Source organism: Vulpes vulpes, chromosome 1 (assembly GCF_048418805.1).
Source record: "Vulpes vulpes isolate BD-2025 chromosome 1, VulVul3, whole genome shotgun sequence".
In the NCBI taxonomy this organism is placed as follows: Eukaryota; Metazoa; Chordata; class Mammalia; order Carnivora; family Canidae; genus Vulpes; species Vulpes vulpes.
In genome coordinates, this window is record NC_132780.1 from 100,966,783 (window position 1) to 100,985,225 (window position 18,443).

At 32.1% G+C, this 18,443-nt stretch overlaps 1 non-coding gene across 1 annotated transcript; it reads left to right on the forward strand.

The window, feature by feature from the left end:
- The first annotated feature begins 2,600 nt into the window (after nt 1-2,600).
- LOC112913818 (U6 spliceosomal RNA) lies at nt 2,601-2,705 on the forward strand. The gene has a single exon (XR_003233736.1). It is a non-coding gene; the product is annotated as a U6 spliceosomal RNA (small nuclear RNA).
- The last annotated feature ends 15,738 nt before the right edge of the window (nt 2,706-18,443 follow it).

The following is an 18,443-nucleotide window of genomic DNA, read 5'->3' on the forward strand; positions in this document are numbered from 1 at the left end:
TTTCTAGTGGCCATTTTGGTTTCTCTTTCCCATTTTTCCAAACAATATCTTATTTTAATTCCCATAAGTAGAAAATGATCCCACTATGAAGTCCACTATTTTGGTGATAAAATGGATAGGTTCTTCCTATTTATTTTCTTTATTTTCTTGAAAAATATCCCTCAGTATAAAAGTGACAAAGAATAAGAAAAGGGATATATACATAGAACTATCCAATGAAGATAGCAAGTATGATAAAAAAGATTAGACTTTACCCTCTAGGGAAGGAATGACTCTTGGTTCTAGATTGTATAATGTCCCTATTCCTAAATGATGTCCTGAAAAATCCTAAGAACCAGTATATATTATCTTCCATGTAAAAAAAAAAAAAAAAAAAAGACTTCACAAATGGATGTGATTAGGTTAAGGATATTGAGATAGTATAATTATCTAAGATTATTGGTGTAGGCCCAACATGATCACAAGGGTCATTATAAGAGGAGATAGGAAGGTCATAACTAGAGAAAAATTGCTATGACAACAGAAGCAGAGAGAGGTTTAGAAGATGCTACTCTAGTTCCTTTGAAGATAAAGGATGGAACCACAACCCAAAGAACACAGGCAGTCCGTAGAAGCTAGAAAAGGCAATGGAACATATTCTTCTTTAGTGGCTAAGGAAGAAATTCAATCCTGAAGACTATTTTAGACTTCTGGCCTCCAGAATTATAAGAGAACTGGTAAGGGAAAACAGTGAGAACATTCATTTATGCATGTCATGTCATATTAGGATAAAAAAGAATAGTCAATACTGTGTTGGGTAATGATAAAATACTGAAGTTACAGAGGCACATAGGTGGTTCCTCCATTGAGTGTGGGACCCTTGGTTTTGGCTCAGCTCATGATTTCTGGGTAATGAGATCCTGCTCAGTGCTGAGCTCCTGGCTCTGTGCATAGTGGGGAGCCTGCTTAAGATTCTCTCTCTCCTTCTCCTTCTGCCCCCCAATAAATAAATAAATAAATAAATAAATAAATAAATAAATCTTTAATAAGTATTGAAAAAAATTGAAGATGGTGTTTGAGTCTTAAGAATATTCACCAAAGATTTCTCTGTATTTTGCAAGTCATCTTGTGCTCTTCATAAATGCCAAAGCCAATGATCCTCTCCTTCTACTTGGCTTCTGATGGAACAAAATAGTCATAAAAAATTATAAGAGGGCAAGATAAATATTTACTGTATACACATCTAGTCCATGGAGGTATACGAGAAAATATCTAGAATGAAGGAGAAAAGACACCAAAAATAGTACTGAAAATTTCTATTGAATTATTATCCAAATTTAGAGTAAGATTTCAGAATAATTTTGATTGAATACCAATTTCTTATATCCAGGCTTATCCTCACCATAAAAAGTTATCAATGATTTTAAAAAAACGCTATCAATATAAGATTTGTTTTAAAATATTAAAAAAGAATTTAGAGGAATTATAGCAAGTTTTATTTTTTCCATCTTATCTCCTTCCTCACTTCCCTTCTCAAATAATGGCCTCTAGTGTTTTCACGACATTTCCTTTTTGGCCCATGAAAAATATCATATCAAAGTTACCACAGAGAAGAAATAAATCAATCAGGTCTTTAGATAAATTTTGGAAACATACTGGGATAACCAGGTTTTTAAAAGCAGAGTTTTTATGGGTGCATTAATTCACTGTTCCCTAGTCTGAGCTTTTAAGTATCAAGATTTAATGAACAAAAGGAGCTGGATAAAAAGTCTACCTACAATCCCAATTAACTCAGGAAAATATGGTAAGAGAACAAGACTACAGTTGCCCAGGGAAATTACTCTTTCAGGGATAGGACTTGGGGAGCCAGAAACAAAGCAGCAGAGATGTCTATAGATAGACTAGATTTATGGAACTGGACTTCACAAGACAGTTTATATACGGACAGGAGAGGTATTGGACAAGACATTAGGCTGAAAGGAAGGGTTAGCTTCCCAACACAGGGGAAAGATATTTAAATATATTTAAAGATATATAAAGATATATTTAAAGCTAAGGTCTCAGCTTCAGAACCATGCCCCCATCCTGAGGCCTTTGTTCACCACTAGATACTGGGCATGCCTGTTTTTGAGGCACCCAAGCAGCCACCTCCTGGCCCAAATGAAAAGCCAAATTGAGTGCCTGTATTTTGGAATATTTAAACTATTTTAAATCATTGCATTTGTGCATAACAATATGTGATACAATGAAACTCAAATTCACTTATTCAAAAAAAAAAAAAACCAGCTTAGATTCACCCACTCCTAAGTGGGCTATAAAAATAATTTGTTTTAATATTAGCAAATTTATCACAACTTTTTTTCTTTTTAATGAAAGCTATCTTTTATTTCTTCAACAAAGCCCTCTAACAGTGACATTCTCAGCTTTTAAGACCCATATTTTCTGCAAGGATGAAAACCACAGCCCTCAACATTGCCTAACTCACTTGATCAAGGAATTGCATCTATAGACCAAAGTTTGGTGCTCATCCCTTTAAGTGCTGATCCGTGTATTGGTCTCTGTTGCATTTTAAATGCCACCTCATGAAGAACAATGGTTGACAATAGAAATTACCCAGTGGTATGCTCACTTGGCAGCACACACACTAAAACTGTAATGATACAGAGAAGATTAGCATGGCCCCTCACAAGGATGACACTCAAACTTGTGAAGCATTCCATCTTTTAAAAGAAAGGAAAGAAAGAAGAAAGAAGAGAGAAAGAAAGAAAAAAAGAAGAAAGAAGAAAGAAAGAAAGAAAGAAAGAGAGGGAGGAAGAAAGAAGAAAGAAAGAGAAAGAAAGAAAGAAAGAAAGAAAGAAAGAAAGAAAGAAAGAAAGAGAAAAGAAAGAAAGAAAGAAAGAAAGAAAGAAAGAAAGAAAGAAGAAAGAAAGAAAAAGAAAGAAAGAAAGAAAGAAAGAAAGAAAGAAAGAAAGAAAGAAAGAAAGAAAGAAATTACCTAATGGATGGTGTGGAGTAAAGCTCACACTGCATATCTACACACTGCCTTTTATGAATCCTGCCCTTCTCTCTACCACACATGTGACTGCAACTTTATATATAAAGAAAATATAGTGTGACCAAGTAGTTTATACAAAGTATGCAAAAATCAAGTAAGTCAATGCACCGAGTTATTAATTTAGAGCCTCAAAAGACATCTTGACTCAACTAAGCCCAGGTCACTGTCTTTAAATGACACAACAGACCATTGAATTTAGTCCAAGTCTCTTACAAACACGTACAGCCACCACGCTTTCATATCTATGCCAGTACTTTTACACATGGAGAAATTAAACTCTCTACAATCAGTGTTGGAGTTATTTTAGATATATGCAGCCAAAATTAAAACTAACTAATATGGGTAGAGGCAATATTATTTTCCATTTAACCTCTCTACCACATAATTTAAAAAATAATTTTATTTATATTAATTCATAAGGTCATAAAGTACACATAAATATACATAAAAATAATAAGTATTTTTACAAAAGAAATTATTGCAAATCAGTGGCTAAGTATCAATATCCTGATGGAAAAAATATATGAATAGGTTTTTTTGAAACAAAGAAATCACATGTATATGGGAGTATACCAAGATCATTTTAATATACTAGTATCTAAACCAATATACAATGATATAGGTTAGTTATATTTCAAGAAAATGAAAGAGAAAAAAATAGATTAAATTTTTTTTAATTAATTGAGGTAGTATATACAGTGTTTTGGAAATGATCGGCCATCACTAATGATTGGAATGTGATCAGTATAGTATTTTGCAAGGAGACTCTGGTACTATATATTGAAATCATTCAAATATGGATAATATTTGAACCAGCAATTCAAGTTCCATAATTTATGTTTTATATTCTATTTTCATAATTGTAGATTTTTTTCTTTTTGGCATTCTCCAAAAAGGTTCTCCAGCTGTGTATTGTACAACTATAACTCAAAGGCCCAATTTTCCTTTGTCCATAATCCAATAATTTATCAAAATACTTCTCTTTTGGATGAATTCAGGTACTCTTCCATTATGAATGATAATACTTTTCTTCATCACTCTATCAAATATACTTTGTGTTGTTTCATGTCCTTGTTCAGATGTGTAGAGATTCCTTATCACATACTAAAGAAATACAACCTCTTTACCTTTCCTGTCATCTTCGCTGTTCATTATAGTAAGCCTTTCCAATCAAACATGTATCAGAATTGGAAGACTCAAGTTAAGTAGAAGTTACAAAGACAATGAAATTCAAGTAGTAAGCAAATTTTCTCTTAAGACTCCCCTCAACTCTATCCCTCTGCCATATTTGGGAAATAGTCATATAAATAATTCTTTGATAGAGAAAAGGCTAAGGTAAGTTGGTTGTATGTACCATACTTCCACTGGAAGCCAATCCATCACACAGTAAGTACTTCAGCTGGGATGTAACCACAGAACCGGAAAAGCATAAGCCCTGGCTTTACTGTAGGCTGAATCCCAGTTTTCCTCCTTGACACAATGATTTATGCATCACTGTTCTTTAGGGTCTCTCAATATTGAAGTTAAATATTCATAGTATCTTTGTGTGCCCTGTATTAGTAAACTTTATTTAAAACCAATAAGCACACTGTATTGATAAAAATGGCATTAATAAAAGTGTACTAATATCTTAGTTTATTTCTTCCATAAACTTGAAACATAAGAAACTAATAAAATAGAAAGAAATAAGAAGAAAACCAAGTTTCTGTATATTAGAGATGTTAAATACTATCTGTTTTACAATAATAAAATGACCAAAAGTGTTTCTTCACATAAAAATCGGTAGACTTATTGTTTAATAACATTGTATAAGGAGACTACACTTAGTTAAATGCATAAATATTTTCATTCATTTTGAAAACATATGGAATATATGCCTTCAATTTAGGGTCTCTCAAATTAAAGACAGGAAAGCAGTTGCAGAATATCATTGCATCGTTTATATTGCCTTATTTGCTAATGGATCAATCTTGAGAGTGTTTCCTTTTTTAAAAACCACCAGTGAAAATATACCGTTTTTTTTTCCAAGATGGAAAAATTTCTTGGTATTTTATTTATACTCACCACGTTCTTTAATAAAACTGAAAGTAGCCAACGTCTATGCAAATGATAATAAATAAAAGCACCATATGTTTTAACTATGACAGAATAACAAATTGGGCTTTGATATTGCTACTATATTTGCTACCTAAAAAAGTAACATATTACTATGTTAAAGGTATACAGCCTCACCTCGTCCACCTTAGGCTTTCTCAAAAGCTGTAGATACAGATCTGTCACTCTTCTTGACACAGCACTGACATCAGGCCTATCCCACAGAATGATGAAAACCTAATGCAATAAGAATTTCTAATCTCCCTGCAATCACATATTCTTTCCTTGAAGCTCTGCCAGGAAGTGTTTCCTCTGAGAACAATGTTCAAACTTTTCATTACAGAACTCAAAACCACTTAAACTCATAGAATTTTAGATGCTCATATTTGCATTAAACTTGAAAGATTGGAGTAGAATTCATGTGGGGAGCCTCTGAATCTTACTAAGAAATTATAAACTTTTTTTTCTGTCTTGAAAATTAAATGCTGCATGGATGGAGATCATTGGTTTAGTATCAAGTTTGATTTAGCTTTCCCATTTCTTTTGGGATGCTGTGCTTTTGTGGGATGTCATGAATACCTGAGTAAAAAGCAAGAATACAGACAGGAAAACTTCCTTAGGACTCATTGTCGATAGGGAAAAAATGTGCCTGAATGTGTGTGTGTGTGTGTGTGTGCATGCGTGCTCATGTGAGTCTGTTGTGTCTATACTTGTCATTCTGTAGAAATTGATTTGCCCACTATATTATTAGGTGATAACATAAGATTTGTTGTCTTCTTTGAGATCACTTGAGTGCAATCAGGGACAATGTTGAACTCTTCTTTAAAAACTCTTTAAAACCAACTGAACTAAACTTATGTTTAACATGTTTCTGCCTTCCTTGAGATCCTAATGGAAAGTGACTTTTAGAAAGGTACCATAAGAAAAAAAGAGCGTCTTTTTGTATAAACCCAACAATTGCAAATGAAAAACTAAGAATTATCTCCATTCCTCAAGGAATCACTCAGTTTTTACCTTATGTTCCAGAGCAAGATTTTAGATCAAAGGTCATCACAATTTTTCTGTAAAAGGCTAATTAAATAATATTTTTACACTTTGTTGGTTCAGAGGTCTCCATCCCATCTACCCAACTGTGCATGAAAGCAGGATGGTTATATATAACTTTATTTACAAAATAGGGGGTGAGCTATAGTTAGACTGTGGGCTCTAGATTGTCAATCCTTGTCTTAAATCATGAATATATGCAATAATGGCAAAATTTAAGGTGAGAAATCTAAATATTTTCCACTAAAATTAAAATTGCATGTATAATAAATCTGTTCTTATTGAAGATAGTGTAAATTCACATCGAAGCCTGTTATCTGAAAAATTACTCATTAATATTTTTGATATTCATTGGAAATCACTATTTATAACAATGTTTTCTTTCATTTTTTAGAAAAGAAAAAAGAGCAGAACAACACAGATGGAGCTACAGTTTATTATGCTAAGTGAAAGAAGTCAGAGAAAGACAAATATATGATTTCACTCATATGTGGAATTTAAGGGAAAAAAACAAATGAACATAGGGGAAAGAAAATGAGGGGGAGAGAGAGGCAAACCTTAAAATAAACACAACTTTAGAGAACAAATTGAGGGTTTCTGGAGAGGCAGTGGGCAGGGGAATGGGCTAAATGGAAGATGGGTGTTAAGGAGGGCACTTGTGATGAGCACCAGGTGTCAGTAGGTAAATGATGAATCACTAAATTCTAGTCCTGAAATTAATATTACACTATATGTTAACTAACTAGAATTTAAATAAAAACTTGAAAAAGTAAATAAAGAAAGAATGATTACTTTTATTAGTTGCTTTGTTCTGCATTGAGGATCAAACAAGGAAAATTTATCTCTCAAGACCTTGTATTCTCAATTCAATCTGAACTAGAAACTGTGAAAATAGAAATGTACATGAAACAGAATAAAAACAGAAAATGTAGGAATTAAATTTATCTGTGGAGGGCAGAAATGCTTACAAAACTAGTTACATCTATAGTGGGATTGTCCATTCTCTTCCTATCACACAGCAATTCAGAGGCACAATAATAATCATGCTTTTTGGATTAATGGAATAAATAAATAAATTCTGGTGCAAGGAAACTACAGAGCAAACATATTTGTTTCGGTATGCCAAATAAGATTGTTGCGGGTATAATTTAATTCAATAGTGGGCCAATGAAGAATAATGGCCTATGAAAAATATCCAGATAGTACAAATTAATAGAAGTTAATGCCTTATTGTATGTATATGCTGCAATGGTGAAGGAGAGTACTTTGCAAAGAGAATTGGAGGACTCTAACCGGGGTGACTAAATGAACAAGCTTAATATAAACTTAGATTTTAACTTAAGAAGGAGGGGCTACAAGTAGTTGATAATTTAGAACATCATACAGCTGAGGTTCTTATAGGTATTTATGGAAAGGCCACTGGGTCATTATAATTAAGTGTTTGGGAAAGATAAGGAGCCTTTTAAATACCAGTGATGCATCCCTAATCACATACTCCAGAAATTATCTCATTAAACAAGTGAACTGGATCATAAATGTATTATGTCCATATTAAAATCACAGTCTTTGAAAGACTTATATGAACATTTAGATGGATAGTACTTCACCATTCTACCAATTATATATTATTATTTAATTTGAATGAATATTTTTGCAGTTAACTTATTCATGAATATTCTGAGATGTATACTTCCTCAAAATTGATTCAATTATAAGAGTCATATAAAATGGAAAACGGTTTTATGGTTTTTCACAACATCATCTACCCCAAGGTCAACTTTTTCATCATTTATAATGATTATTTCAGGGATTCAGTTAAGTAACTGCTTGGATACATGCATGAAAGGAGAATAACTTTTAAATATTTCAGGCCTTTGAAGGTATCTATCTGTCCAATACTTATGAATAAATGGAATAGTCTCTTAGTAAAACAAGTATATAATTCGACATCCTTGACTTTCAAAAAGCAACATTATTTATTTTTCTACAACCTGTTACTCAGAAAATATAAACATCACTTCAGTGAGCAACACTGAATATCTTTGTCTTTGATAACTTCTGGTAACATCAAGTATGATTTATCTGCCATGGACCTATTCTGGATACTTCAGAAGATAGAAAAAAATTGTAATGGTAATTCAACAATTATTTCTCCAATAGTGTTCAACTGTGTAATTAAATTAATCTATATCATCAGAATGCTGCATAATTATGTTATTTCACCATTTCACCTTCTCCATCCTTGCTTGACATTCTAATCTACCCCTGCACTGGTTTATTCATAATAAAAATTGCAAATATTTATTCAAAATTAATGATGTGCCAGATGTTTGGCTCAAACTTTGCATTAATTAACTCATGACTCTCCAAAATGGGTTGTTTCATCTCTAGAGGTACGGAAAGATTTCTAAAGAAAGTGAGTCTTGCATAATTTTAAAGGATTCAACTCTAGGTACACAACCTTCAATATGATAGTCTCTAAAATTGTTATTTCTTTAAGCATCTATGCTCATTCTCCTATTTTCTTTGCTCTTTCACAATGGATTTTTCCCATATTATGAGAAGAAAAGCAGAACTTTCCACTGAGCATTAATCCTACAAAATCCCAAACAGAATATTTCAAAAAACTTGTGTTTATATTTAGAAATGGAATATGAAGAGCAAACTATTGTTTAAATAATTTCCTAAATAGGATAATGTGCACTTATTGCTTTTAAAATATTTTGCGAAAAAAAAAAAGAAAAAATAAAATATTTTGCAGAGGGACCTAAAAAATTGTCAGCTATTATTAAAATTAATAATTGAGCACTAAAAAGAGCATTTCTCCCACAATGCACAAACAAATTTAGATACTCCACAAAATCATGACATTTCCTTAACTCATTAGAGACTTAAAGTCTTAAGAAGAAATCTTTCCAGAAATTGACATAAAGGCATATTCTGTGACAGAGAGGTGGGATGCAAGCATCACTCATCCGGGGCAAAGCATTGGAGAAAGAGATGCCAGGCACCAAAAAAATCTGATAAGAATAGGAACACCTGGGTGGCTCAGTGGTTGAGCGTCTGCCTTCTGCTTAGGATATGATCCTGGGGTCCTGGGATGGAGTCCCACATTGGGCTCCCTGTGAGGAGCCTGCTTCTCCCTCAGCCTGTGTCTGTGCCTCTTTGTCTGTATCTCTGATGAATAAATAAATAAATAAATAAATAAATAAATACATACATACATACATACATACATAATCTTTTTAAAAAGCTGATAAGAATACTGCATTTAAAATTGTTAATAAATTGCTAAAGGTTGAACACAGGCTAGCATGAGAGATTAGAAATCCTGGAGGCATAGACAAAAAGGAAATTCACACACCTCTTCTCACAAACATCACCATTTACAAGAAACATGGGTAGAGAAATCTTCCCTCTTGGTGCAGACCTGAGAGACAAGAGCATCAGCCAATTGGGGGGGGGGAAGACCAAGCTCGACCCCATTTCCTTCACTCACATCTTCCCTATAGAGCCTTAAAGCACAAGGCAGCAAACTCTATCACCCTGACAACAGTGTAGAAAGATCTATTTGACTGGCAAAAAGAAGAATAACATAAAACACTTCTCCTTGGAAAGAGGCAGGAAACCCTCTTTGGACCAGATAATTAGAGATATTCAACCATTCTATAGGTGCAGGGGAAATTAAAGCTCCTTTGCCAAGACTCCGAGATATGGGCTGTGAATACAATTTAGGCTGAATGAAACAGATAATACTCTGTTCCTCTCACATTACTCCAAATTGCCTAGCAAGCACCAGAAAACATGCAATAGCAGTCTACCACTAGCAGCAAGACAAGAGAAAGCAGAGAGGATCTTTATAAAGAGTCAGCTCATAAAGCCTAAAGCAAAATTCTCAAGCAATGAGCCCCTAACCAACACACAGAGTAAAGCTAGAGGATTTGAATCTGGTGGTATACTGAGGAAAATTACAGAAACAACCAAATTCATACCCAGAAAATCTCACTTGTGGTATTCTCCATCTAAAGTGTCACTAATGGAGGGCACCTGGGTAGCTCAGTCAACTAAACATCCAACCTGGTTTCAGCTCAGGTCGTGGTCTCAGGATTGTGGGATCCAGCCCCACGAGGGACTTTGTGCTCATTGTGGAGTCTGCTTGAGAGTCTTCCCTCTCTCTCCGCCTTTGTTCCCCCCTCATGCTCTCTGTCTCTTTCTCTCTCTCTCTCAAATAAATAAAATCTTTAAGAGGTAAATAAATAGATGATAGATAATAGATAGATAGATAGATAGATGATAGATAAATAGATAAAGTTATCCTTAATGACTGAGTCTAGATACCTGGGACATTAATGATCCAATACAAGGAATTGGAATTGAGAAAAATTATGTGTGTCTTAAAGGACAATGGATCAAATCTAATAGCTTGGCTATATGCTTTAACCAGTACATAAGTGATTATAGCCAGCTAGTAAATTCAAGCAAAAAGTGACTAAGGAAAAATTATATTGGATTAGAAACCTTATGCAGAAAGAAATTTATAATTTCTTAAACCATTTTTAAAGAAAATAAGTAACAAAGAATGCAGGTCAAAGCATAATAATCTATGATATTGTCCCAAGGAACTTGGATGGAAGTGGTTTCCTGTTAAAGATCATCTGCTTTCAAGGGATCGGAGTAAGAACTTCTGCTTTGGTTCTAGAAGTAGGACAAATCAACAGTACTCTGAGTATTATTTATGCCTCTTTAACTGAGAGAGATGAATCCAAGAACAAATTCCTTTAGGTATCATTGCCCTATTGTTATCAACATATGACAGTCTTTCCACTAGGATGTGAAAACATTCATTCTCTGTTTCTTCCAAAAGACCAGATTGGGTTTTAGGTCATTCACAATTGCTTATGAGAAGACTGAAGAAAGATTTACTGGTATATATTGACAAGAAGTCAAGGTGTATTGAGTGACTCCTCACAATATTTCTTTATGTCTGCTCGTTATAGAGTGGAGTATAGATTCAGAAGTGATATTCCTTAGATGCACTGGCCAGTCTGTCACTAACTCACAGGGGAAAGGTTTAAGAACCAGAGAAGGTCATTAAATCACTGACAATAACATATTAAACTATATCTTAACAATAGAAATTGAATATTTAAAACCTCCCATATATTAAAAAATATATATTTCTAAATAACTCATTGAATAGAAATAGAATATTTCTATATTTCCTTCTATTCTATTTCCTTCAATAGAAATAGAATATTTAAAACCTCCCATATATTAAAAAATATATATTTCTAAATAACTCATTGATAAAAAAGTAAATAGAAAAGAGTATTATATTTGAATTACACAAAAGTACAAGTGCAGTGTATTAGAATTTGTGGTATGAAGTTAAATGACAGCAACAAATGCTTACTTAGAAGAGAGGCCTCATATTAACTACCTAAACTTTTTTAAAATCTAGAAGGAAATGGGAGCAAATTAACCCTAAAACAAGGAGAGGGGGGAAATATTAAAGAACAGTCTATTAATGAAATTGAAAACAAACAAAAAAAAAAACAATGAAACCAAAAACAGATTCTTTGAAAAAAATTACCAAAAATGTTTTAAAGATTTTATTTATTCATGAGAGAAACACACAGAGAGAGGGGCAGAGACACAGGCAGAGGGAGAAGCAGGCTCCATGCAGGGAGCCTGATGCGGGACTCAATCCCAGGACTCCAGGATCACGCCCTGGGCCAAAGGCAGGCACTAAACTGCTGAGCCACCTAGGGATCCCCCCAAAAATCACCAAAATTGATAAAACTTTCATCATAGTGACTAGGAAAACTTCCATCATAGTGACTAAGAATTCTACATACTATATTACAAATATTAGGAAGAGGAGAAATCACATTATACTTTACCAATATTAAAAGGATAATAAGGAAATATTGTAAATTTATGTCCATAAATTTGAATATTTAGATGACATGGTATAATTATTGAAAGATCCAAGCTAGTAATCATCATTCAAGAACAGTAATAATCTGAATAATTTATACTAATTAAATATATTGTATGCATAGTTAAAAATGCTCAAGCTAAGAAAATTTCCGGAATTTCTGTTAAATTTTACCAAATTTTTTTATTTATTGTCTTTCTCTAACTAGCCTATTTAACTTAGCATTGTATCTTCCAGGTCCATCCATGTTGTTGTAAATGGCAAGATTTCTTTTTTTTATGGCTGAGTAGTATTCCATTACCATCTCTTCCTTTATCCTTTCATCAGTTGATGGATACTGGGCTGTTTCCACAATTTGGTGATTATAGATAATGCTACTATAAACATTGGGATGCGTTGTATCCTTTTGAATTAGCATTTTTATATTTGGGGGGTAACTATCCAGTAGTGCCATTGCTGGATTGTGAGGCAATTCTATTTTTAACTTTTTGAGGATTTTACATACTGTTTTCCAGAGTGGCTGTCCAGGTTTGCATTCCCACCAACAGTGCAAGAGGGTTCGCCTTTCTCCACATCTACACCAATACCTGTTCTTTTCTGTGTTGATTTTAGTCATTCTGACAGGTGTGAGGTGATATTTCTTTGTAGTTTTGTGATGATGAGAGATGTTGAGCATCTTTTCACATGTCTGTTGGTCATCTGTATGTTTTCTTTGGAGAAATGTCTATTTATGTCTTCTGCCCTTTTAACTGAATTTTACCAAAGGCTTAAAGAAAAAACAATACTAATTCTATACAAAATTTTCCAGAAAACAGAAGAGGTAAAACTCTTTTTCAAATTATTTCAGCAGACTACCATTTGCTTAATTCAAAACTCAAAGACCTAGTGAAGGAAAAAAATTACAGACTAATGTCCCTGATGAAAACACATACACAATTCTTCACTATAATACAATATATAAAACATAAAATCGAGCAATATGTAAAAGTACAATAAAAGTACAATATAATTTTATTTTATCCCAGGAATGTGAACAGACAAAAATGAAAACCCATATCTTAATAGATACAGCAAAGTTCTCAAACAAAACTCAGCATTTATGCATGGCAAACAGTCTAAGCAAACGAGGCATTGAAGAAAACATCCTCAATATGATAAACAGCATCAAAAACAACACACACATTCTACAGTGAATGTCACAACTAAAGGTGAAAAATGAATTGATTTTTCCCGAAGCTTAGAAAGAAATGAGGATATCTACTCTTCAAACTCATACTGGAGGTCCTAGCCTGTGCAATGCAGCAAGAAACATAAATACAAAGAGTATATACTTGAAAGAAAAAATAAACCAAAATCCTCTATTCACAGGTAACATGTCTATGTAGAAAATACCACAAAATCTACAAAAAAGTTATTTTAACTAATAAATAAATTTAATAATGTCACAGAATTCATGGTCATTATGCCAAAATCAATTTTTAAATATTAATTGAAAATTAAAAATTTTAATGTATCATTTTCCATAATACAAAAAAATATTAAATAGTTATAAGCCTATTAAGATATGTACAAAGACCTGTATGCTGGAAAGTACAAAACACTGATAAAAAAATCTAGAGACCACACTAAATGGAGATATGTACTATGTTCATAGAGTGAAAGTCTCCACATTGTAATGATGAAAATTTCACCAATCTGAAATATAGATAAATACAATGCCAATAAAAAAGTAGGCTGAATTTATTTTTATAGAAATTAATAATTCCTTCTAAAGGAACTACAATAGGCAAAATATATTGAAAAAAAATTATAGGTCTTAAACTACATTATTTCAAGACATAATGGAGACCTATAGTAGACAGTTTGTATTGGCAAAAGGATAGACATATAGATCAATAAAACAGAATAAAGAGCATAGAAATAAATCCATACATATGGTCAACTGATTTCCAACAATTTTGCCAAACTCTGTCAAGGATGTAGAGTAACTAAAACTCTCATACATGCAAATTGGAATGCAGAATAATACAGACACTTTGAAAACAATTTAAATGTTAATTAAAGGTTAAACATCCATTTAACATATGACCTAACAATTCCTCTTCTAAATATTAATCAAGTGAAATGAAACTTCATGAACACAAAAAAACCTGTATGACAATGTTTATAGCAGATTTACTAATAATTGCTAAAAACTACAAACATATTGAATACCTTTCAACTTGTTAATGGATAGACCATTAAGGTACATTCATAAAATATGATCACTCAATAACAGAAGCAGCAAACTACTGATACATGCAACATAACTGAATCTCAAATATATTGTGTGAAATGATGAAGTCAGAAAAAATGGTTGCGTATGGTATGATCCATTTACATGACATTTAGGAAAAGGCAAAACTTTACATAAAGAAACAGATCAGTTATTGTCAGAGGCTGTGATTAGAACCTTTTACCTGCCAAACTGCAAAAGGAAATTTGTGGGAGTGAAGGATAAAGTTATTCTATGTCTTGTGGTGGTTACATGATAGCACATGTTTTTCAATACTCACAGAATTATAGACTAAAACCAGTGAAATGTTACAATCTGTAAATTATACTTCAACTCAAAATATAAAAAAATAATATTCATTGATAAACTAATATGTGAGTTTGGAAAAAGTCATGGAAGAAATTCAGAGAATTATGTGATGTTGCTAGAAAGAAATCCCTTTCATTTCTATCAACTTGTTTATTTGAATGTTTCTTGGTGCTTACACTCTAAAATAAAATATGGCAAACAGAATTTTACCTAAGTCTATCTCCTAGAATTAAGTGATAATTAGTTATGACTGCATGAACTAATTGTGAAGCACAAATCTTATTATATCTATTCACTAATACATGTACTTCCAAATAAAGTTTATTCACATGTAATGGTTATCAAAAAAAGCAATGTTAACAATGTGAATTAATAAGTTAACATCAATGATACAAAAGAAATTATTTTGTATTTAAGTTTGCTTTAAATATAAGCTTATGGTTAATTAATATATGATTATTAACATAGCAATATTTAAATAATATGCAATATTATATATTGATATATGCAATATATACAATAAAATATGGAAGATATAAAACTATTGATATTATGGATCACCATATGATATTCTTTTCAAATTTATAATATATCAATACATATATAAGTATATATAAATACATATTTATATAATATATACAATACATACATTAATATATGAATATTAACATTGTTACTATATCATTAGAAAGGTATGCTATCATGATAAATGAGAGTATTAATCATAAAATATGACTTTAAGATAAACTTTTATTGAAACAGGGGAATGCAATAACAAGTTCAATTTTCCCTAATTTTGAAGTTAAAGCAAAAAAAAAAATTAAAACAAAAGCAGAGGACTAGAGAATTGATTAATTTGATCATTATTAGTTAGTAGTAGGCAATGCCAGGACTACTCTAGATCTATGTGATGCTAACATTCATATTCTCATGTTCTTCTTTGTTTTTTTTTTTAATTTTTATTTATTTATGATAGTCACAGAGAGATAGAGAGAGGCAGAGACACAGGCAGAGGGAGAAGCAGGCTCCATGCACCGGGAGCCCGACGTGGGATTCGATCCCGGGTCTCCAGGATCGCACCCTGAGCCAAAGGCAGGCGCCAAACCGCTGCGCCACCCAGGGATCCCTCTTCTTTGATATACTGTTAAAGTTTTCACAAAGAATCTATACAAAAAAAAATACATAAATGTAGGTACTTTTGGCTCTTGTTGCTAAAAATGTTCTTAACAATTATATACTTTGGAATATCTTCCAATGCATCTTATATAAAAAGTCCTCCACTGCTAATTCTTTCCAGAGTTTACCTGAAAAAAAATACCTGTCTTAATCAAGGTGTTGCCTCTACTTGGCTTCTTTTTCTTCTTTTCTTTTCTTTCTTTCTTTTTTTTTTTCGTTTTTTCTCTTTTGGCATACAATTGAGGTTATGTAACGTTTCATTTTCATTTTTGCCTTTTCTTCTAGAAGTTTGACATAAAACATAAAGATAAGTTGTTAACTGCTTCAGCTTAAGTTGTAGATATTCCTCCCCGTATAGATACTTAATACAAGCATCTATGTCGTTTTGTGTTTGAAAGATCTGTAAGAAACATACAGTGTTTTATTTGATAGATTTTATTTAATTATTACAATAATCTATAGAGGAAGTATTTTTTATACTTTAAATCGCAAGTAATCTCAAAACTATTTTTCAATGTTCTTTTTTATAAAATGACCGTTTAACTTATCCATATTGCTACGTCAATTTTATGAGGAAGTTTGATGATAGACTACTTCAAATTAGTTTGGAGGTGGAAAAAATAGAAAAAAAAGAAAGAGAAAAGAAGGAAGGAAGGAAGGAAGGAAGGAAGGAAGGAAGGAAGGAAGGAAGAAGGGACCTTGTGACCTTTAAGCTACAAATGAAATTTGAAGTCTTAAAAGTGGGTAGAAGGAAAGACAATACTTTGTTTTCGACATTATTTTGTTTTGTTGTAAATATGATGTGTGGATCATAATATGTCATTACAACAGGCTGAAATGAAATCTGTTGGTTTATGTCAAATTTGACTTTCAAAAATAGACCACTTGCTGAATGTTGGAAGTTGATAGGAAACAAATGTGGAAAGGTCTCTCTAAATGTCAAAATTATTCTTTTCAAACTAAAATTAGATTAATTTAATTCATTAATAAACTGATGGCATTTTGCATGCAACAATTTGCGTATGATATCAAAGTCTCCAGTGTGCAAAGAAGTAGAAATATAATTTTCTGTCTTTTTAAAAAAGTAAATCACTAGTATTACATATTAATTGCCTCTTCTTTTATTGATTGCCTCTTAAATACCTACTTGAATAATAAAGACATCTCAAAGATAATATTTTATTAAAGCTACATATCCCTAAACATAAACTTTGACAGAAAAAAAACTCATTAGTAAATGCATAATAATGTTTAAGGGAACTTTAGATTTCTTGTATTGATTCCATTTTTGAAGAGATTCTAGAATTACCATTTTTTCATACATTCAAAAGCATTCTAAATTAATTTTATTTTATTTCCCAACTGCTTTTTAAAAGCATGTGAAGCAAAAGCTGTGAGCATTAGTTAAATGCATCATGGCTTGTTTTATCATTTGGACACTTTTACCAAAAATTATATATCACAGGTACCTTAATTGGAAAGTGGAAAAATTTTGACATAAGCATTCAACAAAACATCCCTTGGGATTTTACATAGTTTTACTATTTAAATTCATTTTTATAAAATATAATTGATATTTTAGACATTTTTGCCTACTGAATGTATTATTTATAGGAGAAATATATTATCCCAATATGACTTAGAGGTTTTAGGAAGAAACAATTTTGTCTCCATTAATCAATATAAAACTTTAAAATTTCAAAAGAAATATCTCAAAAAGAAAAGTTTTTATAAAATGTAGCTAGTTTCCAGGATAAAATAACAACAGAATCAGGAGGTAAGAAAATGACTTAAAGGTCATCCAGAACATCTCAAAGGAGCTAATGACTTTATTGGCATTTTTCCCTCAAGTGAAATCAATCTCTAATTGATCCACACATTTGTGTGTACTTGATACAAAATAATCATTCCTATTTTTATTTTATAAATGTCAATCTTGCCTTTATGCTTCTAAACATTCCCAAAAAACTATATGAAATCAACTATACATTTTAGACCATAACTTTCATTAATTTCTTATTTCAAATACCTATATTTACAGCAAATACTTATCATATTCTATGATCATGAATTTTCTTACAGATAGTTGTAGTTGAATTTAGCTTATTATTTTTCTATATATGCAACCTAAATGCCTATCAAAGGCCACCTCCACTTACTGTATCTGGAAAGAGAGGAGGTTGCAAATGGTGCCATTTACTAGATGAGTGTTTTCCAAACTTTCCATCCTTTTCTACAAGGGGTCATTGGTGCTTATATGTTCATTATGGCATAGACAAATGGAATCTAAGTTTATTAGGCTTAACATCACTGTTTACACAAATGCCCCCTGAGGTTAGAGAAGAAAAAGCTTAGAACACGCTACACCTCCTTTTAGGATTACCTTTCTTACTTCCAGAAGCATATAAACTTATTCTGTTGTTCAGCCTTGTAACACTCAGTTCAAAGGAGAAAAAAGTGAATATTATGTGTAAAATGTAAGGGGTCTTTGAGAAAAAAAAAAGTGAGATGTCTACCCCATCCTCATAATAAGAGGTAAAAACACTCAAAGAGTAAAATCCTGGAAGAGC